Here is a 27081-nt window from a genome sequence, read left to right on the forward strand (position 1 = left end):
CAATCACCCAGCAACGTCAACATCAGAGAGTAATTCATGCATTGGAAATAGTGCAACAGACGAAAATGAACATATTGCAGGAGAGGAGAATGTAAGTGTTATACCTCACATCCTGCTATGCCACACATTAATGAGATCAAAAGAGTATCAGTTGAATATATGGACTGCAGATCATTCTTATCACATGTCAAAAAAAGCACTTGATGAACAAGTTATTTGTGAAAATAACCATTCATCACAAGCTCCAGGTTTCTACAAATTACACTAACAACGAAGAAACGAGAAAACAGCGACACAGTTCAAATCTCATTCTCACAACTCATAGACTCAAAGAACTATAAACTGCATCTGCTTTTATCTCACTACTTAAACAAGACATGCTTCCCTCTGTTTTCTCAACTTACGACCTGTGTTTGTGAATGTTTATCTGATTCTCCTTTTTCCTCAGGGGTAGTAGGTAACAAAAGTCATCTTTCTTTCACTCAAGAGAAATTTGGAATCAGCTCCCTGATTTTGACATAGATACACAACATTAATTAAAGTGTAATAGCATTTGTATCATAAAGAAATATATTTTGCAATTGACTGAGAGTAAAAAAAGAAAAAAGCCAATTTCTCACTAGTCACAACAGCTTTAATACTCCATTTGTGTTAAGTAAAAAAAAATCAACACAATTCCTTTAAAAATTGTCTGATTTTTGAAATTCACTTATTGAAAAATATCTATATTTTGTTCCAGGCACCAGAACGTACACACATTAATATCAATGTGCCTGCTGTAAACTATACTCCGACAACTGAATAATTGCTTTATTCTGTAAACAATCTTAACATCACTTGAAAAATGGTCGAAGGCTTCAAACAGCTAACACTATGAACTGCCAGTGTCAAAAATGTCTCAAATATATCTCAGAAAAAATAATTCACCTCAGAGTTATTTCCCAAGTGCCAAACCAAAATTGTTTCAATGTGGTGCTTGAAACAACTAGTAGGAACAATGTAAGGGGTCCTGAAATGTGTGATGGATAAGATGACGCTATATACAAAGTTTATATAATCATAGTAGATATTATCTGTTAACTTGTATTGTCAAGTGCACATTATATTATTGGCACCATTGTTTTTTTAGTGGCTAAATTGTTCAATTTTGTTTTTTTGATGAGCTTTATAATCACATCTTAAATTTCAACCAGTCTTTTGGAATTAGCATTTTTGTCCATTTTTGCAAAAAGCACGTCCTGACAAGTTTAATTTTTTCTCTCTTAACATTTCAAAATTTGAGGGAAGGTAAATTCACCATAGTCCTATTGGACCATTGGGTTGCTCATTCATTAGAGGGAGAGCCGACTGATGGTAATATAACCTGAGCATCCCCCTACCTCAGTCGAGGGGAGAGATTAGGAAGGACAGGCTGTCATGGTAATGCCAGCTGGTGCAGAAATTAAACTCACTCTGTTGGTGTCACTCTGCATTGTAGACCAGCTATCCAGCCAAGTGAACTAACCGACCCCCAAAAGACGTTGATTACAGGCAGGTATGCAGGGTGATATGCAGCAATTCCAATAACAGTATTTCCACATATTAAAATTAGAGAGGGCTCAGTCTGGCAGTAACGGAACATGTCCATAAAACAAGGGAAATGTCAGAGTCTGGAGAAAAAGATGAATAAAAGATAAATTAACCCTGAAGAGATGATATAGCTGAAAATAGCAACATAAAGTGTAGGGAAGGAGGGTGATGAGAAAACCTAACTATAAGTATTACACTTGAACCAAAAATAAACCTTTAAATGAATGATAGATGTACTGTATTCATTTAAGATCCTCCCTAAAGCCTACCTTTTTGACCAAGTTTTTGGTTATATCATTCTAGGATCTCTTTCTTGAAGTGAGTCTCAATTTTTGCCTGATACATGTTCGTGTGAAACAACTTTCGATATATTATAATGTTAACGATCAGTGCAAGCTGTTCCAATAAAATAGAAACACATGAAACAAATACACTGAGAAAAATTCACAATAAACTTCCCTTCTTAATAACACCTGAAGAAATAAATTCTTCCTTTTCACTTTTTGGAAAACACCATTCTCTTCCTTTTTGAAGTACTTTTGATTTTGTTTTCCCTTATCTGCTGGCCTTCTACTCCAGTCTGAAGCCAGCTAGAAGTCTCTTAAATAAAGTAATGTTAAACCCTCATTTTAAACCCTAATTTTTTGTTAATGAAATTGATGACATTTATGACACAGGCAACCCTTTCACTATGGTGAAGAATTCGATGACTGGGGACAAACGTCGATAGTAAGAAAATAAATCAAGTGAAAGATTTTTATGATGTGGAATAAGTTATCTGCAAGGTTATTAACAAGGGCAATATGAATCACTCAATAGGTGATTTGGGAAGAAGGCTTAAGTTAGTAAGAGTTGGGGAACATGTGGGAGTGATTACTCAAAAAGATATTCATGGTTCTTTCTATTTTAATGTAGTAGAGATGCTTGTTCTTAATACCAGGAAATATGAATTGATTAAATTATTTTTTTTTACTGCTGCAGCCAATGTACATTAAGTAAGTAGTGAGTTTAAAACTTATTGTTATTCCATCTTGCATACTTTATTCCTATGCTACTTTCAGGTATAATTAATTCACTGGGACAAGGTTTAGGGATATCACAATGGGTTACCCCTTTAGCTGTTACCGATAGCCGGATGGAACCGTTTCATAGTCTTACTATAAATCGTATCATTTTCAGATTGGGGCATTTTATTTCCATGCTCATGGCCTGACTCAATTTCCAAATACAGCTTTAAATGAACTGTTACAACTCTTTCATTCTAAGCCAAGGCCTGACTCCACTTTAAAATAGCTGCATTGTGAAAACTTACAACTAAAAAAAGGCACAGACGTCACATATATGTTTTGCTACTGTATTATTAAAATTGAATTATTAAAATTGTTGCAACAAGATTTTAACCATTTGTTGATCAGAGTAGCAACACTCCACAAGGAGCAAGTGAATTCAGTATTGAAATAATATTCCAATATAAATGATGCCCCAATAGTCATAAATTGGAGAATGAAATTACAGTTGATTTAATGCAACAAAACATTTACACTTTAGTTAAAGTTACAAATTATCAAATAAATCAATAATGTATTTGCATTAAAAAAATTATGTTTTAAGGTTTAACTGTAGCAGTCTTCACTATCCCTTTAAAAGCTGATGGAAGAAATGGACAATCTTTTAATGGGTGTGTGATGCAAGCACTTAAGATGCCTCTGCCCTATCAAAGCTCACTGTGCAAAAAGCACTTTTAATTTCCGAGGAGACCATAATTTAGTGAATTTTTCTCATCATTACTATTGTGTAGTCAGCCATTCCAAAGTAACTAAAAACAAAGTCCTCTGCATGGTCAGTGTAAGGAGAAATTGCAGTGATTTTTTTTTTTAATTGCCTGTTTCAAAGTCCATTGTTTCAGTTTTAGATGAGACTTTATGTTATGCATTTCTCCTTGCACACATTGTCCTTGCATCAAGAGTTTCTGGGCCATATATACAAATGCAATTTTGAAATAGAGATTTGAATCTTTTCTAATGTTAAAGGGTCCAATAAATGACTTTATTTTATTGAAAATGCATTTTCTCTTAAATCCACTTCTCTTGAGAGCAGAGGAGTACATTTCTCCCAACTTCTGACATTAATTTTGGCAGAAAATCATGGCTGCTAAAATTATGGCCCATCTGTGAATTATAATAGGTGGACAATCAGCACTTCTGTTTTTAGATGTAAGTAGGCTGACATCAAAATAGAAATTGATACCAAAATGTAATCTCTACTGCAAATGGTGTTGCCTATGTAATGAGATCCCTTCCCACACTCACCTGAATTCAATTGGATACAGTGGCTAACATCATGGCATTAGTATTAATCCACAATAACATGCTATTGTAACTTCTCAAAGATACATTGTTCTGAAGAAGTGACTGTAAATCTTATTTTCCTATTAGAAAAGAATGAATCTTTGCAGCAAGTATGCTTTCAAATTCACTGGTATAACAGAGCTTGACAAATAATTAGATTAGATTCCCTACAGTATGGAAACAAGCCCTTCCACACTGACACTCCGAAGAGTAACCCACCCAAACACATTCCCTTACCCATGGGCAATTTAGCACGGCCAATTCACCTAACCTGCACATCTTTGAATTGTGGGAGGAAACCGGAGCATCCAGAGGGGACCCACACAGACACGGGGAGAATCTGCAAACTCCACACACAGTTACTCGAGTCTGGAATTAAACCCAGGTCCCTGGCAGTGTGAGGCAGCAGTGTAAACCACTGAGCCACCGTGCCACCCCAAAAAAGTATGAGAAAGCCTGAATCTTGTGTGATAGGAGGTCACCAAGCAAAATACAGTACAGTCCAAATTTAATCTGCATTAATTTGCTAATTTAATCCAGGAAGGTTTGAAGATATCTGGTGTGGAAATAATATATCCAGAGGATAAAAATGTATATGCCTGGGAATGCATAATTCAGACACCACAACCTTAAATCTACCGTTTGCAAAATTAACAGGAGATTAGTTTGTTTATTCATATGATATCCTTATTGTTATTTTAACAGACTAGCCCAACCCATTTAACATAAGTGATATCTCTTTTACAATACTGGAAAGTGGGTTGGACTAGAAATAAACTTAGGATTCCTGTACTAATTTCAACAGCGACTACACTGCAGAAGTACTTAATTTGCTGCAAATATCTTTGGGACATCCTGAGGTTGTGAAAGGTGTTACATAAATACAAGTCTTTCTTCTTTCAATATAAACAAGAGTAATTTGCAAGGTTGGGTGCCAAAAGGGAAAAGCATGTCGTGAGGTCCCAGACATGAAATCCATCATGTCAATTAGCAAATTTTCATAAAAACATTTAGATTTGTATCTTAATTTTATAATAGTATCAGTGTCTTTTTTTTCAAACTTCATCTAATCAAATATATACAGGGCCTTAATTTTAACGCAGTTTGCTCAATATAATAGTTTTCCTGAGGGTCTGCACATAGCACCATAGGATTCATGGGTTTAAAATGGCATGCTCAGTAAACAATGAGCTACTCTGTTTCAAGAGTGCAGTTGAATGCATTTTTATGGAATCGTTTGAGGAGCACCAATGGCGCTTGCTGTGACTTCCTGGGTGAATGATGGAATTTATTTTGAAAATTGACAATCAGAAGGGAAATAAGGAACCTATGGATCTTTAATAGTGTTTTCCAGTGGGTTAGCTACCAGCATTTATGACTAATTGGGAATTCAGATGTAATAAGTAAATAACAAAAGAAAACGCAGGACATAGCACGCCATTAATCTCAACACTTTTTTATTTTTCCATGGTATATGTACTTTTTCTGTTTAATAGTAAAATAGCAGATCGTGCAGCTTCTTTTGATCCATTGTCAGCACATTACACCCTTGGTTAATGAATGTGGTAGATACTTGTTAAATAAGTATACATATGAGGCATATTCACCTGTATTTTGTAAGCTCATGAAAGCTATTTTTCATTAATATTAAGCAAAATCAGTGCTACCATACTGATGGATTACCAGCAAAGTATTCAGATTGTGATAAATGTTTAAAAAACATCTAAGAGACTTTTTAGAAATTTAACAGTCAGAAAACATAATTGTTCAGTATCTAGGAAACAAAAGATTACAATGTTAAAGTCTTGGATCAATAGAATAGGATGGTAAATAGAAGGAATGAAGAGAGATTTGGTAATCAGAAATATTTTTACCGGAACAGAAAAGGCACAGAGGAGATTTCATGTAGGTTTTTCCAAGTACAAACCATTCAAACATTTGCAATGGCAGGGCAGCACGATGACTGAGTGGTTAGCACTTCTGCTTCACAGCGCCAGGGATGGGGATTCAATGTCACCCTCAGGTAACCATCTGTGTTGAGTTTGCACATTCTCCCCTTGTCTGTGTGGGTGTGCTCCAGTTTCCTCCCACAGTCCAAAGATGTGCAGATTAGATGGATTGGCCATGCTAAATTGCCTTGCAATGTATGGGTTAGCCATGGAAAATGCAGATTATGGGGATAGGGTGTGGGCTGCTGTTCAGAGGGTCTCTTTCAGCACTGTGGGGATTCTCTGTTTCTTTTAACTCCTCTGTTGGGAGAGTTAGTGATCAGAGGTTGCCAATTTAAAACAGTCACAAAGAAATTAAGGAGAATGCTAAAAAGATATATCTTTACAGAGAGTTGGAGCACAAAATGATTTCAGCTAAGGAATGGAATGTTTCAGGGAAGGGCATGTGGCTTCCATTGAGTCCCCTAACCTTAGATGTTTAAGATATCTTCCTGGAGATAATAATCACAAAGTAGAAGGCAGCATAAGATCACTCCAGTGAATGCTAAGGAAAGTTCCAGCTTCTCTCAAGTCCAGCCTGAAAGACAAGATAGAAGTATTAACTTGAAATGAAGTCACATGTAGTCTATGAGTACAGTGAAAAGTTTACAAGTCACCACTTACCGTGCCACCTTCGGTACAAAGGTATCTAGGTATAGAATCTAAGTTACGAAGCAGAAAAATAAGGAAAACAAAGTTGAAAAGTTAAACATTACAGTCCTTCTTACTAAGAAGTGGAAAAAAGCAAAGATACATTGTTAACAGTTCAACACAATAGTCCATAAGTGCTTGGCCATGCTGGACCACTTACAAGGGCTCCACCTTGCCCCATCTGACAGTCCAGGCTGCTCACTCTCACTTCCTTGCAGCCTGTTCCTGCTCCCACCACTGCCTCAGGCTGCCCTGTCCCCTCACACTGCCGGCCAGTGGGCAGTGGTGGGAGCAGGAACAGGCTGCAAGGAAGTGAGAGTGAGAAAAGAAGGGAGTACTCAAGAAAATGACAATTCCCATTGAATGGATTAGCATCATGGTAGCAGTGATGCTCCCTTCTCAGGAAAGCTGAGAGTACACATCAACTCAAAGTATCTAACAGTAACTCTGAAGAGATCTTACTGCCTTATGCCAACAGTTGACAGAATTTTGCCAAAACTTCCAAAGCTCTTTAATATCCTGGATGTGAAGTATAGCTACTGGCAAGTGAAGCTGAATGAAAAATGCAGCTAAAGCTATACTTTCTAGAACCTCAGCTATTCACAATGTAGATTAATATTTTAGATGAGGGAACTAAATATAGTGTGTCCAAATTTACAAGTGACACAAAGTTGGAAAGGACGGTGAACTGTGAGAGTACAGACATACCTCAGTGTGATTCAGACATGCTGAGTGAATGGGCATATGGATGGCATAGTGCGGATATCTGTGAGGTTATCCACTTCAGAGTAAGAATAGAAAGACAGATTATTGTCTGAATGGCTGTAAATGAAGAGAGGGGAATGTGTAGCAAGACTTGGGTGTCTTTGGACATCAGTTGCTGAAAGTAAACATACAGACGCAGTGATAAAGATAGCAACCATAATGCTGGTCTTCATAGAGAGAAGATTCAAGTATGGGAGCAGGGATATCTTACTACAACATTTAATTCACTCCACAAGATGGCAAGAAACAGTTAAAGGCACTGGATAATGCAATAGCTATGGACCCTGACAATATTCCAATATTGAAGACTTGTGCTCCAGCACTTCTAGCACCCCTAGCCAAGCTGTTCCATCTATAACACTGGCATGGAATCATAGACCCTTACAGTGCAAAAAGAGGCCATTTGGCCCATTGTGTCTGTACCAGACAGAAATCAATTGAAGGAAACAGGTCCTCCAGAGGAGCACAGACTTTGAGGAGATTATATTACATCTTTGAAAGAATGGATCACCTATTTAAATGAGGCAGGTGTGAACAAGGGGATTATGCATAAATTAAGCATAGCATTAAGTTAGAGTTCTGCAAGCAGTCAGCAACTTCTGAGATAAATTGTGGGCATGTACAAAAAGTATAGGTTTGCTGCAAACATTCTAATCTCAGTTGAATGTGTTCCAGACAATGACCAACCTTCAGAGGGTAGGTGGATCAAGGAAGATACTGCAATCTTCTGGCACTTGATTTATCGCCTTTGGTGGGGGTTGGGGCAGGAATTTTCAATAGAGTTACATTCTATTTTGATGCCTCTCCCAGGAAATTACTATGTGATAAAATGAATTTGTTTTGAAACTGTGCAGCTGCATGACTGAGATATAGAAGCATTGGGTGCCTGAACGGAACTTAAATGTAATTCTAATGCAGCCACTCATAAAATCGTGCGTGGCATAGATAAGGTAGATAGCCAACAGCGTTTCTCTACAGTAGAGGAGTCTGAAACTAGAGGGCAGAGGTGTAAGGTGAAAGGGGAGAGCTACAAAAGGATGCAGCAAGGCAGTTTTCTTCACACAGTGGGTCGTGAGTTTATGGAACAGGTGCCAGAGGTCGTGGTGGAAGACAGTTCAATTTTGTCATTGAAGAAGCATTTAGATAGATACATGGATGGGATAGGTATGGAGAGAAATGGACCAGACATAATCATACAGGATCAGTTTAATTAAGAAAACTGGGTGGCATGGGCAAGCTAGGCCGAAGGACATGCTTCATGCTGCAAACCTCTATGACTCCAGGAATACCAGGCAACTTCTACATTGAAAACTGCCTCCTCAAATCACTGCCCCACTCATTTCCCACCCCCTGATGATATCCCATCCTGAAGGAGGTCTTTGTCATGGTTTATTGCAACAATGCAACATGCAGTTAGTGAAATAAAACTTCCCGAAGGAGTTTCACAGGACCATCATCAGACAAAATTTGGCACCTAAACAAAAGTAAAGGACCAGTTTAAGGAATGTGTCAAAGGTCAACAGAAACATAGAAAGGTGAAGAATATTGTGTATTGCATGGAATCAGATGAACACGCGCTCCATTACAGGCAGTAATTATTGAATTAATTTACACTCCCCAGTAGAGATGGCAAAGTTAAAAAATGCTTGGATCTTGCAATACACTACACTCCAAGCCCAGTTTAAAAAAGCAGCTTATCCATTTAAATGTAAGATGGCAAATGTACACACGTTTTCAGAGAACAGGATCATTAAACAGGCATCAAAAGTGCTTGAAATTTAACAGGTTATTTTGCAAAATTGTTGTTATTATAATCATATCTAAAACATCCTGAAGAGTTTCGGTGTAAAAAATACTTCCACACAAGTACGTATTTAGTTTAATAATCAGCATTTTACTAAACTGAATGAAAATAATAATTTAACTTATGCTTTCTTCCTTTGACTCGTTTTCAATTTCCCAGTCTGACTTTCTCTTTCGATTTAAGTGTCTCCTTCCATTTGCATTATATTGACTCTGTCTTCTCAAAATCCCTGTCAATTCTGAACTTTGACTTTAACAAATGATGGTTGAGACTGTGATATTGATTGATTTGTGTTAATCTAATCATTGCTTTTTCAGTCATTTTTATGTGAAATTTGTAGGACTTATGTAAAGGATTGTAGGACTTTATGAACAAATTACATTCAGTGTAACTTGAATTTCTGGAACATTTGACAGTCAAAAAACTATTGCAAAATGTTCACTCATTATATTGGGAAAGCCCTCAGGAAGAATTGGGAATATTGCTACTTACACTCGTTTGATGAAAGGATCAACATTCAAGCTGTATCATTTGGCCACAATGACACAATTGGGCATTTTTTAAAAATATATTTTCTTTTAATTTATTAGGAAGCTGATTCCTTTAATTGTCTTATATATCTCAATTAAGTCACCTCTCAACCTTCTCTCTGATGAAAACAGCCTCAAGTCCCTCAGCCTTTCCTCGTAAAACCTTCCCTCCATACCAGGCAACATCCTAGTAAATATTTGAATCCTTTCTAAAGCTTCCACATTCTTCCCAAAATGCGGTGTCCAGAACTGCATTCAATACTCCAACTGCAGCCATACCTGAGTTTTGTACAGCTGCAACATGACTTCATGGCTCCGAAACATAATCCCTCTACCAATTAAAGTTAACACACTGTATGCCTTCTTAACAACCCAATAAACCTGAGTGCAACTTTCAGAGATCTATGCACTTGGATATTGAGATCTCTCTGCTCATTTACACTACTAAGAATCTTACAACACCAGGTTATAGTCCAACAGGTTTAATTGGGAGCACACTAGCTTTCGGAGCGACACTCCTTCATCAGGTGATAGTGGAGGGCTCGATCGTAACACAGAATTTATAGCAAAAGAATTTATAACCTGGTGTTGTATGATTTTTAACTTTGTACACCCCAGTCCAACACCGGCATCTCCAAATCAAGAATCTTACCATTAGCTCAGTACTCTGTATTCTTGTTGTTCCTTCCAAAGTGAATCACCTCATGCTTTTCCATATTAATCTCCATTTGCCACCTCTTAGTACAGCTCTGCAGCTTATCTATGTCCCTCTGTAACCTGCGACATCCTTCAACACTATCCACAACCCCAACGACCTTAGTGTCATCGGCAAATTTACTGACCCATCCTTCTATGCTCTCATCCAGGTTATTTATAAAAATGACAAACAGCAGCAGCCCCAAAACTGATCCTTGCGGTACATCACTAGTAACTGAACTCCAGGATGAACATCTCCCATCAAACACCATCCTCTGTCTTCTTTCAGCTAACCAATTTCTGATTCAAACCACCAAATCAGTCTTAATCCCATGCCTCCATATTTTGTGCACTGGCCTACCATGGGGAGTCTTATCAAACACCTTACTGAAATCCATATACACCATATCAACCGCTCTACCCTCATCCACCTGTTTGATTACCTCGACAAAGAACTCAGTAAGGTTTGTGAGGCATGATCTACCCTTCATAAAACCATATTGACTATCCATAATCAATTTATTCCTTTCTAAATGATGTTAAATCCTATCGCTTATAACCTTTTCCAACAGTTAACCCACAACTGAAGTAAGACTCACTGGTCTATAATTTCCAGGGTTGTCTCTACCCCCCTTCTTGAACAAGGGGGCAACATTTGCTATCCTCCTGTCTTCTGGCACTATTTATATTGACAATTACAACATAAAGATCAAAGCAAAGGCTCTGCAATCTCCTCTCTGGCTTCCCAGAGAATCCTAGGATAAATCCCATCCAGCCCAGGGGACTTACCTACTTTCACACTTTCCAAAAATGCTAACACCTCCTCTTTGTGAACCTCAACCCTAGTCTAGGAGCCTGTATCTCAGTATTCTCCTCGACAAAAATGTCTTTTTCCAGTGTGAATACTGATGAAAAATATTCATTTAGTGCTCTTCTTTTACCTCAGACTCCACACACAACATCCTCCTACTGTCCTTGATTGGCCCTAACCTTACTCCAGTCATTCTTTTATTCCTTATATACATATAGAAAGCTTTAGGGTTTTCCTTGATCCTAGCTGCCAATGACTTCTCATGTCCTTTTCTGGCTTTTCTTAGCTCTCCCTCTTCAGGTCTTCCCTGGTTAACTTGTAACTCTTAATCACCCTAACTGAGACTTCACATCTCATCCTTACATAAGCCTTCTTCTTCTTCTTGGCATGAGATTCAAATTCTTTAGTAAAGCATAGCTCCCTCACTCGACCACTTCCACCCTGCCTGACAGGTACATACTTATCAAAGGCATGTAATGGCTTTTCTTGAAGAAGCTCCGCATTTCAAGCGTACCCATCCCCCGTAGTTTCCTTCTCCATCCTATGCCCCCTAAATCTTGCGTAATCACTTCATAATTGCCTTTCCCCCAGCTATAACATTTGCCCTCCGGTGTATACCTATCCCTTTCCATCACTAAAGTAAACATAACCGAATTGTGGTCACCATCACCAAAGTGCTCACCTACCTCTAAATATAAGACCTAGCTTGGTTCATTACCCAGTACCAAATCTAATGTGGCCTCTCCCTTTGTTGGCCTTACAACATTCTGCATCAGGAAACCCTCCTGCACACAGTGGAAAAAAACTGACCCATCGAACTATAGCATTTCCAGTCGATATTTGAAAAAGTAAAGTCTGCCATAACAGTTACCCTGTTACTATCACTCCAATCCAGAATCATCTTTGCTATCCTTTCCTCTATTTGGAGGCCTATAGAAAACTCCCAACAGGGTGACCTCTCCTTTCCTGTTTCTAACCTCAGCCCATACTACCTCAGTGGATGTGTCCTCAAATGTCCTTTCTGCCATCGTAATACTGTTGCTGACCAACAATGCCACACCTCCCCCTCTTTTACCACCTTCCCTGTTCTTACTGAACAGGAAGAACCCCAGAACATGCAACATCTATTCCTATGCTGCAAGTTCACCAACCTTATTCCAGATGCTCCTGGCATTGAAGTAGACACTTCAAACCACCTTCCTGCTTGCTGGTCCACTCTTGCGACCTTGAAACCTTATTTCTGACCTTATTACTCTCAACCTCCTTGACACTGGAACTACAATTTAGGCTCCCATCCCCCTGCTGAATTAGTTTAAACTCTCCCGAAGGGAATTAGCAAATTCCCTCCCCCAGGATATTGGTACCCCTCTGATTCAGGTTTGTAGACCATTCTGTTTGTAGATGTCCCCAGAATGAACCCCAATTATCCAGGTATCTGAATGCCTCCCTTCTGCACCATCCCTGTAGTCACATGTTCAACTCCTCTCTCTCCCTATTCCTCGCCTCACTAGCATGTGGCAAGGATAACAAACCAGAGATAACAACTCTGTTTGTTCCAACTCTAAGCTTCCACCCTAGATCCTTGAATGTCTGCCTTAAATCTCCATCCCTTTTTCTACCTATGTCATTGGTGCCTATGTGGACCATGACTTGGGGGCTGCTCCCTCTCTCACTTAAGGATACTGAAAACACGATCTGAGACATCATGAACTCTGGCATCTGGGAGGCAACATACCAACCGTGAGTCTCTCTCGTTCCCACAGAACCTCCTATCTATCCCCTTAACTTTGGAGTCCCCAATCACAAATTGAACACTTGAACAATTACTTTATCTCTGTATTCACATGACAGTCTAACATGACATTAGATGAAGAGATGAAAAGACATTTAAGATAAACAGAGGAATTTAATTGATAAAGTAACCAAACTCAGAATGAATTAAATCTACAAATGCATTGTATCCATGCATGTTAAAAAAGCAATGGAAGAGGCAGAAGATGACAAAGTACTGACAGTGAGCTCGGGGGAGATTTTAAATTAATGGCAGACTAGACGCCATTCAGGGGACTGAGAGCTTGTACTCTACGTGAAAGCTGAAACTCAAGCCAGCCTGTCACTAACCTTTCAACTCAGTATTTACATTTGAGTTTCATATTTTCTGATCAATCAGGTGTGATGATTGTTTGTAGAAGTTGAGCTTGATTGCACTGTTTCAAGGAACACTGCAAACTTGACATTGGTGGATTGGAGATAAGAGAACACAGAAATTTTATAGTAGAGTCTCAACTTGTCTCATCAATTCACTGATGCCTCCTTTAAGACCCAGAAGGAAATTCTCTTCTCTGCTAACAGGAGGAAGAAGCCTGCCACTGAAAAAAACAAAAGACACGGCTCAAGAATGTTCTAAAGGTGAACAGTTGATGTGCGGTGATCACATTCCAAGATATAGTGCCTCAAGCAGGAAAGGTGAGAACAGTGGCATATTCCATTCCATTCTCCTGTATGTATCACATGAAGACTCTCACACTGCCTTCTCCAGGCAACACCTGCTCAGACCTTACAGGTGGATTCATGCCTCACTTTCTGTGTGTTTCCTCAAATCCCCACCTGTCCATTTCCTAACATTCATCCTCAGCTTAATACAATGTCACACCTCCACCTCAGTCACCCACATCGAACGCTGTTCATCCATCTATCCATGATGTGGGCAGGTGAAGGCCTAGTAGCGCTGTTGTTGATTTAGTAACCAAGAGACCTAGCTAGTGTGCTGGGAACCATAGCAAATTTAATTCAATATTAATCAGGAATGACTATGAAGCCATTGTCAATTCTCCTAAAACATCATCTCAGCAAAAAACCACCCAATAATCCATGTCCTTGGTCTATGTGCGACTTCAAATCTACAACAATGTAATAGACTGTTCAGAGAGCAGCTCTGAAATGGCCTGGAAAAGGCTGTGTGTTACCTTTGTTTTTCAAATGCCTGAGTCAATGCCAGATCTAAATGACATCCAGAAGGGTGGTAGAAATATGGAACATGCTGTCTGAGAGGGTAGCGGAGGCAGGTCCTCTCAAACAAATAAGAGGTATCTGGATGAGGCACTTAAAGTCCCAGGACTATGGACCAAGTGCAGAAAAGTGGGATTGGTACAGTTTGGTGTTTATCACTATAGACATGTTGGGCTGAAGGACCTATTTCTATGTTATATGACCTTATTTTGTCTGACTCTATGATAAACCTGATATTGTACACCTTGAAAGGGCAGTACTTGAACAGATGTGTCACCAACCCACCATATCCTCACTTCCCCAAGGTTCATTCTCACATGAACAAAAAAACTTACCAGTGAGTGTCGAAAATCCTGTATCAGCTTTAACGAGTTTACAAGGAACAGAAAAATCACAAGGGCAGTGAGACAGAGGAATTCTTTTATAGCCAAAGATTCTCTCACAATTCTGCATAGTCTGTCCAAATTTATTACACCTTTGAATGGATTGGAAATATAAATTTATTGAAGCCTACAATAAGCAGCGTTAAATCTTCATTACTTCCACTCAGATTGGGAAAATCCCTGGGACAGGGATATCCACACAGAAAGACTTTGGAAAGAAGACATTACTCTGTGTTTCTTTTTGATTTCTGACAAGCATTCAACTGAATACATCTAACCCTTGCATATACCACAGACAAAGGCTTATAGAAATGCGTTCAAGAAACAAAAAAAACGGCTTCTTCACTGTCCATCTGCTTTTGACCAGGTCTCTTTACATAGCAAGATGTAGAAATATATAAAACTTTTAAAGAAGCATTGAACTAATTTGTATTTTCCCTCTTTACCAGCTAGATAAACTGGATTGTCTGATTGAAGGTGAATTCCTACATGAATAAAGAAATTAGCCCCAAAACAACCTCAAAACCAAGATGATCTAACTGAGGGTGTCACCAGATACATTATAATTGTCATTATGATTATCAGTTTGGAACTGAAACTATTTTTCTATCAATCACAGGTGGCTTTACTGTTCTTGACCTATGTCATGTCAATCAGTGCCAGATGTGATACAACTTGATAACTGGCCTTTCAGTACCAGTAAAATGTGGTGCCAAATTCTTTTTGTGAACGGTGACATTGAGGCTTTGAAATTGGATGCTTGACTTAGATTAATTTTAGAATACTGCTTGCAATTCTGGTCTTCCTGCTGTAGGAAAGATGTTACAAAATTTGAAAGGGTTCAGAAAAGATTTACAAGGATGTTACTGGGGTTGGAAGATTTGAGCTATAGGGAGAGGCTGGGTATTTTTACCCTGGAGTATCAGAGGCTGAGGGGATGACCTTATTGAGGTTTATAAAATCATGAGAGGCATGGATAGGGTCAATAGCCAAGGTCTTTTTCCCAGGGTAGGTGACTCCAAAATTATAGGGCATAGGTTTAAGATAAGAGGAGAAGGATTTTAAAAAGACCTGAGGGGCAACTTTTTCATGCAGAGGGTGGTTCATGTATGAAATGATCTGAAAGAGGAGATAGGAGAGGCAGGTACAATTACAACATTTAAAAGGCATCTGGATGGGTATGTGAATAGGAAGGGTTTAGAGGGATACGGGCCAAATGTTGACAAATGAGACTGGATCATTAGGATATCTGGTCGGCATGGACGAGTTGGAGTGAAGGGTCTGTTTGTGTGCTATTCCTCTTAAAATAGCAAAAGGTTACATTTAATACATGAATATTTCTCTATACAAGTCCATACTAATTATAACTTCAAAACTTGAATTTCACCACTTTGGCTCATTGTATTTAGCACATTTATTGGGGTAGACCTTTCAGCCAATCATCAATTCTGCAGCACGGGTAAGGTAGAGCTAGGGGTTTGAGCTGAGATCCATATGTGTATGATTTAATCTGCCTTCTGGCTTTTTGCACTATTTGAAAATATCTAAAGACCTTTGTGTTACTAAGTAATTCGTGGAAATTGTACTTAAGTTGAGGAACACACTGTGTGCTCCCCTTGGCTATATAAAATGGTCGTTGTAGGCCAAAGACATTCTGAGTTCTCAGAAAGCTGGTTATTAAAACTTCATCTGCAGCGCCTCACAGTTACATTTTGTTTTTATGAGATTTTTGAATTCTGCAATCAGAGCTTTAAGTTTTTCGAGAGGAACATGATAAAGGAGGAAGGTAGTTCGCACACTGGCATCCTTAACCATAGCATTTGGCTTTGCAAACCAACACATACACCTGACAATATTCAAGGACAACTGCTGTCACAGTCTATGTTAATAAGGAGACAAGTGGGAGTTGTGATATCTGCTGGGATCTGGCCTGCAGGTAATATTGTCAATGGGGTCAGTGCCAGTGCCAGCAAAGATCACGGCAACATTGAGTCAAGAAATTACATATTAATCTCATTCCAAGCCACCACAAGGAACACCGGCAACCTCAGCCTGTCCAGCAGGTCACCGAGTGTGTTCTTGCAAACAGTCAACACTTTCATTACATTCCACCCGCCCTACCCCCATAAGGAAACACAGCAACAGAATGTAATTTTTCTGTGCTGGAGGCTTTCCCAAAGCTCACAATATTATTAATGGCACTCACATCACACTATATTGTCCGGTACATAATTACATGAACTGCAAGGGCTCTGTTCCATCAATAATGTCAGTGGCTAGCGATGAGCAACGCAAGACCATGCAGGTAAGTGCCCCCTAAGGCAGAAAAGTTGCTTTCTTTTGAAGACAAGTCTAGGTTATTTAAAGCAGGAGGAACAGTGGAGGGATAGTCCCTTGGATCCAATTCAAATCTGCGTTGTGACATCTGTAACAGCCACAATTAACAGCTGACTACAGCTATAATGAATCCCAGCAGATGCAAAGGTAATTTCAGAAAGCGCTATGGATGGCTTGAGGCAGTGAGTCCGATACCTGAACATCTCTTATTACAATAGGATTTGTTTATTATTGCTTGCTGAATACTTCACAGCTCTGCCACATGCAGAAACGTAACCATAGAGCAAATGTTGGAAGGGGAGAATAAAAAGAAGAGGGCCAAAAAGGTTCACAGTCAAGAAAGACTTGACAATGGTCTGACTGAAACAAGTTGCCACCATTAGATTTAAAAGGGGCTAAATCATCCAATAATAAATCTTGGGCTACATGACATATAATCACTCAGTATCCATGCCAATGTTGTGCTGTCTAAGCATTACCATGATTGCAGCATGTAGCGAGCACCAAATGCTTTTATGAACAACTGCGTGTTCCAACAGGAGCCCAACTTCCCGAGAGTTCAGTCTACACTCCCGAGAACCAGTTTACATTCTTAAAGGGGACAGACAGGGACTGGAGCAGTTGGTAGGAGCTCTTGTACAGGACACTTTTACAATGGAAAAAGACTGAATCATGGTAAAAACATTGTAGAGAGCTCAAAGTTCTCAACTACTGTTGTTGAGGCCTCAATTGTGAAGGTCCAAAGAAGAAGATAAGTGCTGCTCCCATCAGCAATATAATCCCATTGCTCAACAAGCAACAGTCACTGTCAATCTGAACTCTGACTCAAAATCCCAAGCTCAACTCACCAACACACACATTGACCTGCTGTCAGCCTCATATCTCGTATCCTGCCAGCTGTGACAGCTATATAACCCCAATATATTACCCCATACCCACTGCTAGCAATGACAGCTATATAACCCTAACATGTTACCCACACCCACTGCCAGCTATGGCAGCTATATAATCTCAGCATGTTACACCAGATCAAATGACAGCTTTCTAACCCAACATATTACCCCACATCTACTGCCAGCTACGGTAGCTATATAACACAAACATGTTACCCCTCACCCATTGCCAGCTACGGTAGCTATATAACCCCAACATGTTACCCTACATCACTGCCAGCAATGACAGCTGTATAACCCCAACATGTTACCCCCACACCCACTGCCAGCTACGGTAGCTATATAACCCCAACATGTTACCCTACACCCACTGCCAGCAATGACAGCTGTATAACCCCAACATGTTACCCCATACCCACTGCCAGCAATGGCAGCTATATAACCCCAACATGTTACCCCACACCCACTGACAGCTACGAGAGCTATATAACCCCAACATGTTACCCTACACTCACTGCCAGCTACAGTAGCTATATAACCCCAACATGTTACCCTACACCCACTGCCAGCAATGGCAGCTATATAACCCCAACATGTTACCCTACACTCACTGCAGTAGCTATATAACCTCAACCTGTTACCCCACACTCACTGCTAGCACTGACAGCTATATAATCTCAACATGTTACCCCACACCTACTGCCAGCTATGGTAGCTATATAAGGAGAAAGTGAGGTCTGCAGATGCTGGAGATCAGAGCTGAAAATGTGTTGCTGGAAAAGCGCAGCAGGTCAGGCAGCATCCAGGGAACAGGAGAATCGACGTTTCGGGCATAAGCACTTCCTGAAGAAGGGCTTATGCCCGAAACATCGATTCTCCTGTTCCCTGGATGCTGCCTGACCTGCTGCGCTTTTCGAGCAACACATTTTCAGCACGGTAGCTATATAACCCCAACATGTTACCCCACACCCACTGCCAGCAATGGAAGCTGTATAATCCCAACATGTTACCCCACACCCACTGCCAGCAATGACAGCTGTATAACCCTAACATGTTACCCTACACTCACTGCTAGCACTGACAGCTATATAACCCCAACATGTTACCCCACACCCACAGCCAGCAATGACAGCTATATAACCCCAACATGTTACCCCACACCCACTGACAGCAATGGAAGCTATATAACCCCAACATGTTAACCCACACCCACTGCTAGCTACGGTAGCTATATAACCCCAACATGTTACCCCACACCCACAGCCAGCAATGACAGCTGTATAACCCCAACATGTTAGCCCACACCCACTGCTAGCAATGACAGCTATATAACCCCAATATGTTACCCCACACCGACTGCCAGATATGGCAGATATATAACCCCAACATGTTACCCTACACCCACTGCCAACTATATAATCCCAACATGTTACCCCACACCCACTGCCAGCTACGGTAGCTATATAACCCCAACATGTTACCCCACACCCACAGCCAGCAATGACAGCTGTATAACCCCAACATGTTAGCCCACACCCACTGCTAGCAATGACAGCTATATAACCCCAATATGTTACCCCACACCTACTGCCAGATATGGCAGTTATAAAACCCCAACATGTTACCCTACACCCACTGCCAACTATATAACCCCAACATGTTACCCCACACCCACTGACAGCTACGGTATCTATATAACCCCAACATGTTACCCTACACTCACTGCCAGCTACAGTAGCTATATAACCTCAACCTGTTACCCCACACTCACTGCTAGCACTGACAGCTATATAATCCCAACATGTTACCCCACACCTACTGCCAGCTACGGTAGCTATATAAGGAGAAAGTGAGGTCTGCAGATGCTGGAGATCAGAGCTGAAAATGTGTTGCTGGAAAAGCGCAGCAGGTCAGGCAGCATCCAGGGAACAGGAGAATCGACGTTTCGGGCATAAGCCCTTCCTGAAGAAGGGCTTATGCCCGAAACATCGATTCTCCTGTTCCCTGGATGCTGCCTGACCTGCTGCGTTTTTCGAGCAACACATTTTCAGCACGGTAGCTATATAACCCCAACATGTTACCCCACACCCACTGCCAGCAATGGAAGCTATATAACCTCAACATGTTACCCCACACCCACTGCCAGCAATGACAGCTGTATAACCCTAACATGTTACCCCACACTCACTGCTAGCACTGACAGCTATATAACCCCAACATGTTACCCCACACCCACTGCCAGCTACAGTAGCTATATAACCCCAACATGTTACCCCACACCCACAGCCAGCAATGACAGCTGTATAACCCCAACATGTTACCCCATACTCACTGCCAGCAATGACAGCTGTATAACCCCAACATGTTACCCCACACTCACTGCTAGCACTGACAGCTATATAACCCCAACATGTTACCCCACACCCACTGCCAGCTACAGTAGCTATATAACCCCAACATGTTACCCCACACCCACAGCCAGCAATGACAGCTGTATAACCCCAACATGTTACCCCATACTCACTGCTAACAATGACAGCTATATAACCCCAACATGTTACCCCACACCGACTGCCAGATATGGCAGTTATATAACCCCAACATGTTACCCTACACCCACTGCCAACTATATAATCCCAACATGTTACCCCACACCCACTGCCAGCTAAGGTTGCTATATAACCCCAACATGTTACCCCACACTTACTGCTAGCAATGACAACTATATAACCCCAACATGTTACCCCATACCCACTGCCAGCAATGACAGCTGTATAACCCTAACATGTTACCCCACACTTACTGCTAGCAATGACAGCTATATAACCCCAACATGTTACCCCACACCCATTGCCAGCAATGGCAGCTATATAACCCTAACATGTTACCCCCACACCCACTGCCAGCTACGGCAGCTATATAACCTCAACATGTTACCCCACACCCACTGCCAGCTACGGTAGCTATATAACCCCAACATGTTACCCTGCACCCACTGACAGCAATGGAAGCTATATAACCCCAACATGGTACCCCACACCCACTGCCAGCTACGGTAGCTATATAACCCCAACATGTTACCCTGCACCCACAGCCAGCAATGACAGCTGTATAACCCCAACATGTTACCCCACACCCACTGCCAGCTACGGTAGCTATATAACCCCAACATGTTACCCTACACCCACTGCCAGCAATGGAAGCTATATAACCCGAACATGTTACCCTACACCCACTGCCAGCTACAGCAGCTATATAACCTCAACATGGGGGCATAGCTTTAAATTAAGGGGGGGTAGGTATAGGACAGATGTTAGGGGTAGGTTCTTTACTCAGCGAGTCGTGAGTTCATGGAATGCCCTGCCAGTAGCAGTGGTGGACTCTCCCTCATTATGTGCATTTAAGCGGACATTGGATAGGCATATGGAGGATAGTGGGCTAGTGTAGGTTAGGTGGGCTTGGATCGGCACAACATCGAGGGCCGAAGAGCCTGTACTGCGCTGTATTCTTCTATGTTCTATGTTCTATGTTACCCTACACCCACTGCCAGCTACTGTAGCTATATAACCCCAACATATTACCCCACACCCACTGCCAGCTACGGTAGCTATATAAGCCCAACATGTTATCCTACACGCACTACCAGCTATATAACCCCAACATATTACCCATCACCCACTGCCAGCTATATAACCCCAACATGTTACCCACACCCACTGCCAGATATATAACCCCACCATGTTACCCTACACACACTACCAGCTATACCACCCCAACATGTTACCCCACACCCACTGCCAGCAATGACAGCTGTATAACCCCAACATGTTACCCTACACTCACTGCCAGCTACAGTAGCTATATAACCCCAACATGTTACCCCACACCCACTGCCAGCAATGACAGCTGTATAACCCTAACATGTTACCCCACACTCACTGCTAGCACTGACAGTTATATAATCCCAACATGTTACTCCACACCTACTGCCAGCTACGGTAGCTATATAACCCCAACATGTTACATCACACCCACTGACAGCAATGGAAGCTATATAACCCCAACATGTTACCCCACACCCACTGCCAGCTACGGTAGCTATATAACCCCAACAGGTTACCCCACACCCACAGCCAGCAATGACAGCTGTATAACCCCAACATGTTACCCCACACCTACTGCCAGATATGGCAGTTATATAACCCCAACATGTTACCCTACACCCACTGCCAACTATATAATCCCAACATGTTACCCCACACCTACTGCCAGCTATGGCAGTTATATAACCCCAACATGTTACCCCATACCCACTGCCAGCAATGGCAACTATATAACCCCAACATGTTACCCCACACCCACTGCCAGCTACAGTAGCTATATAACCCCAACATGTTACCCCACACCCACAGCCAGCAATGACAGCTGTATAACCCCAAGATGTTACCCTACACGCACTACCAGCTATATAACCCCAACATATTACCCATCACCCACTGCCAGCTATATAACCCCAATATGTTACCCACACCCACTGCCAGATATATAACCCCAACATGTTACCCTACACACACTACCAGCTATATCACCCCAACATGTTACCCCACACCCACTGCCAGCTATATAACCCCAACGTGTTACCCCACATCCACTGCTAGAAATGACAGCTATATAACCCCAACATGTTACCCACACCCATTGCCAGATATATAACCCCAACATGTTACCCTACACGCACTACCAGCTATATCACCTCAACATGTTACCCCACACCCACTGCCAGCTATATAACCCCAACATGTTACCCCACACCCACTGCCAGCTACGGTAGCTATATAACCCCAACATGTTACCCCACACCCACTGCCAGCTACGGTAGCTATATAACCCCAACATGTTACCCTACATGCACTACCATTTATATAACCCTAACATATTACCCCACACCCACTGCCAGCTATATAACTCCAACATGTTACCCCACACCCACTGCCAGCTATATAACCCCACTGCCAGCTATATATGTGTTGGGCAGGCATGGCCAAATTCCCTCACCCTGATGTTGAAGTAGTGCTCTCCTTCAGTGGAGCAACCAGTGTTGAGTCTACTGCCAAGGACCAGGCTGAAACCATCAAAGTTTACAATATTTTCAAAACTATCCGTCCATCAGCCCTTTGCCCTATGGGGTCCACCGGTTTCAAAGGTTCAGATTATGGAAACGTATACCAACAGCGTTCCCCCACCTAACCAAAGCCCTGTCCTCAAGCCTTTCTCCTATCATACATGCCAAACTGTCACTTGGCCAGACAGTGGGGGAAGAGCAACAGATACCACAGCCACTTTGGTCCGAATTGTCCGAATTGGTGCTCTAAGTGAGCTTCATGGTCCACCACTACCCTATGACTTCTCTCACACAGCCTTCTGCTCACTATAACTGAGATCAGGTTCTTCTGCACTCATTTCATGGATGTGTCCGGCAGGTCAAAGGGAAATGTTCACTGCTGCTGGGACCTTAAGATTTTCAATGGCTGCTGCAACCACTTTGTCCTTCCATCTGGCTACCAGCACACTGGGACTGGGGATATTTCTGTAACTTCACTTTTGAGCAACATGAGGCTATTTTGAAAGACAACAGCATCACACAGGCACCTACATGTTGAAGCTGAAACACATCCATAGACTCGACATGCTTTATAAGTCTTAGGTGTTAACCTAGAGTATTTCGCCAAGTATCTGTTGTCTGAAAAGACGACGTTACAAATCAATTCTACTAATGCCTCCATACATGAGCAACATTTTGACTCTTCGAAAGATTGACCTTTGCTCCAAAGTGCAAACATCTGCCATTTATCTACAGCCTGCACTTGGTGTAGGAGCTGCTCACTTCACACATTGGCCCATTTAACATCGTGTGGCACTAAGAATTGATAGACTTTGTCCCTTCAATGTTATAGTAGTGACTAGTTAGACATTCGCAGACAGCTAATGAAGAAAAGTGAACATATATTTACAAATGTAATAACATGTTTACAGTGATATTTACAGCACGGTGGCCTCACAGCGCTAGGGTCCTGGGTTCGATTCCAGTCTCAGGCGACTGTCTGTGTGGAGTTGAAGAAGGGCCTGTGCCCGAAACGTCGAATCTCCTGTTCCCTGGATGCTGCCTGACCTGCTGTGCTGTTCCAGCAATAAAGTTTCAACTTTGCACACTCTCCCTGTGTCTGCGTGGGTTTCCTCTGGCTGTTCCAGAGTGCTCCCCGTATCTGCGTAGGTTTTCTCCCACAGCCCAAAGATGTGCAAGTTAGGTGGATTGGACATGCTCAATTACCCATTGTGTCCAGTGATAGGTAAGTTGGCCATGGGCATTGCAGGGTTACAGGGATACGGTAGGGGAATGGGTCCAGGTGAGATACTCTTCGGAGAATCAGTGTAGACTTGTTGGGCCGAATGGTCTGCTTCTACACTGTAGGGATTCTATGGATGTGTCCACCATGCCACGTATGTGCCCTCAGGAGGTCTTCTTCATCCTTTAACCTCTACCACATCTCTGTGTAGTCCCAGAATTCACAGCTGGCATGGAGGGAGGGTGAGTATAGTGAAGCCTATGTGTTCAGAGGTTTGGTTTGGTGACCTAGCTGGGGTTGGGGAGTGTCTGAGAGAAACTCATGGGGGATCTGCATGTCATTTCTCATCCAGTTGGGTGCCCCTGACTCCTTGTGAGTAAGGGCCACATCCAGTGAGATCAAAATCCTTTGTCCCTCTATTGCCTTGCCATTAGCAAGCGTTGCATGAGCATCATTGCTTAGAGCAATGGAGTGCCAATCTGTGTGCGGTATTTCTAGCAGACACTGAGACTGTTGGAGCTGGCTCCCCCATGGCAGCTGCCAACCTGGCCATGGAGGCAGTCCGATGCCCACATGCCGGAGGCAGCTTGGCCCCAGCCATTCATCGGCAGATCTGGCAGCATCAGTGCAGAGAGAAACAGAGTTAACATTTCCAGTCTTGTATGACTCCTCTTGGTAACTGAATGGTGTTGGTGTAAACTTTTAACAGAGGCAGGGGCACAGTGCATAAGTCAAAAGGGACTGCTAATAGTGGAGAAAGAATTAAAATGAGATGTAAAAGAATCAAAATTAAGGTGTGAAAGGGAGAGAAGGAATCCTAGATAAGAAAAATGACCTAGTTAAGAGAAAAGCAAGATATGACCAAATAATATCAAGTGCAGGATATCCCGCTGTATGGAGAAGTGAACTTAGCTGGAAGGTATTCCACCACTCAATGTTCAAAGATTTAAGAAACTTGTTGGCTCCTCCTGTGCCCTGTTTAGTTCCTTTTCACTGAGATGGACTTGCCCTGCCGCTGTTGGTCACTCTGGATGCCTGCCTATGAAGGCGAAGATGGATTCAAGAAGAGGAGGGCCTATGGGAAGGCCTGAAACAGCAGCAACAGCTGATGTGGAGAATGGACAGCACCCAGCTCAGGGAGAATTCACACCCCCAGGTCTCCTCAGGATGTCTGTGGGGCAGAGGGCGTGCATAGCAAGCCAACTGGCTTTCTGACCCTTCCCCCCAACTTCATTTCATGGGGAGGAGCGAGCTGCACTGCTGAATGTTTTTTAATTGCAACAATATACTTTCTTCATTAAAAAAAAATCCTTATGCACATACACAGTTACGGAATCAGCCCTGTACAGTCTCTGCATCTGAAAAACAAATGAACAAACATTGGAATTTGCCACGCCCTACAGTTGCAAAAAAAGACCCAAGTCTTCTTTTACTTATACAAACTATATTTAAGTGCATTTGAGGCACTGGGAGAGTCTGATAACTGAACCGACCCCCATGTACTTTGGCAGAAAGGTATTAAAGTGGTTTCCCCCACTGTGCCTTCGTGGCAGCTTCCACAGCCTTTTGTGCATCCCTTATCAGGTAATCCTGGACCTTGGAAGGTGCCAGTCGGCAACACTCACTCAAGGTGACTCCTTGCTCTGGAAGGCCAACAGGTTTCAGACAGACCAAACAGTGTCTTTCACTGAGTTGATGGTTTTCCAGGCACAATCAATGTTTGTCTTGGTACATGTCCTGGGGAATAGACCATAGAGCACAGACTCCTGCATCATGGAGCTGCTCAGGATGAACTCAACAAAAAAAAAATCACTCAATTTCTCTCCAGACTTTCTTTGCCAAAGGCAAATTCCAGAAGGAGATGTGCAACAGTCTCTTGCTCCCCACAGCCATTTTGAGGGCAGTGTGCAGTGACACAGAGAGTCTGAGCGTACATGAAGGATCTCACAGGGAGTGCCATTCTCACCCTCAGCCAAGCTCCCTTTTGGTGCCTGTTGGAAAGTCCTGGCAATGAGGCCTTCTGCCAAATGACTTTAACAGTCTGTTCAGGGAACAACTCAATAGGGTCCACCCTCTCCTTTCCCCGCAGGGTCTCAAGGAAGCTACATGCTGACCACTTCCTGATGGACTGGTGGTCAAAGGTGTTTTCCTTCACAAATGTTTCCATGTGGGACACTGGGCATGGACAACAAATGTTGGCCTTACTCATGGCACTTCCTGAAGAAGGGCTTATGCCTGAAACATCGATTCTCCTGCTCCTTGGATGCTGCCTGACCTGCTGAGCTTTTCCAGCAACACATTTTTCAGCTCTTAGTCATGGCACCCCAACCCATACAAGAAAAAAAACCTCAAACCATCTTCTCTTGGTTGCATTGCTTTCTGTAGGACCTTTCTGTTCATAAATTGGTTGCAGTATTTCTGACGTTACAACAATAACTTGCACTTGTTTATTTAACTGGCTGTGAGGTGTTTAGCGTTACTCTGAGATTGTTAAGGGAGCTACATGTGTGCAAGTCGTTTCTTCCTCTGAATTCTTGCCGTGATTAATGATGAATTATACTGAGGTATCAAATTCAGCTGAGATAAATCTGTTCCGAATTAACGTCCAACAGTTAGCACGAATGTATTTATAGAGGGGTCCGTACCAGATGAATTAACACTCTAATCTTCACAACCATGACAAGAGGAAACAAGTTACAGCTTGACAAGAAAAATCCAAAATGGCAGAATGCCAGAATGGTACAAGTGGCTGAACATTCATTTGTTTAGATGCTTGGATAGTAGATCCTTACATGAACTCTTTCTGCACAGTAACATGCTCAGTAAATAAGCAAGGGTATTTCTCAACTCTCAAACTATGAACAGCAGCTCAGGAGACATATATGTAAAATAGTTTAAACAGGGAGAATCGATTTTTCTGAATCGGTATTAAATTGCTTTCAGGTTATATTCA

The 27081-nt window shown here is 41.8% G+C and overlaps 1 long non-coding RNA gene across 1 annotated transcript; it reads left to right on the top strand.

Annotated features, from left to right (window-relative positions):
* LOC148146986 (uncharacterized) lies at positions 1 to 25320 on the top strand. The gene is made up of 3 exons (XR_015760029.1): positions 1 to 91; positions 13515 to 13628; positions 25112 to 25320. It is a non-coding gene; the product is annotated as an uncharacterized LOC148146986 (long non-coding RNA).
* The last annotated feature ends 1761 nt before the right edge of the window (positions 25321 to 27081 follow it).

This window comes from Chiloscyllium plagiosum, unplaced genomic scaffold (assembly GCF_037043375.1).
Source record: "Chiloscyllium plagiosum isolate Xiang-an unplaced genomic scaffold, Cpla_swu_hap1 HiC_scaffold_18, whole genome shotgun sequence".
NCBI classification, from domain to species: Eukaryota; Metazoa; Chordata; class Chondrichthyes; order Orectolobiformes; family Hemiscylliidae; genus Chiloscyllium; species Chiloscyllium plagiosum.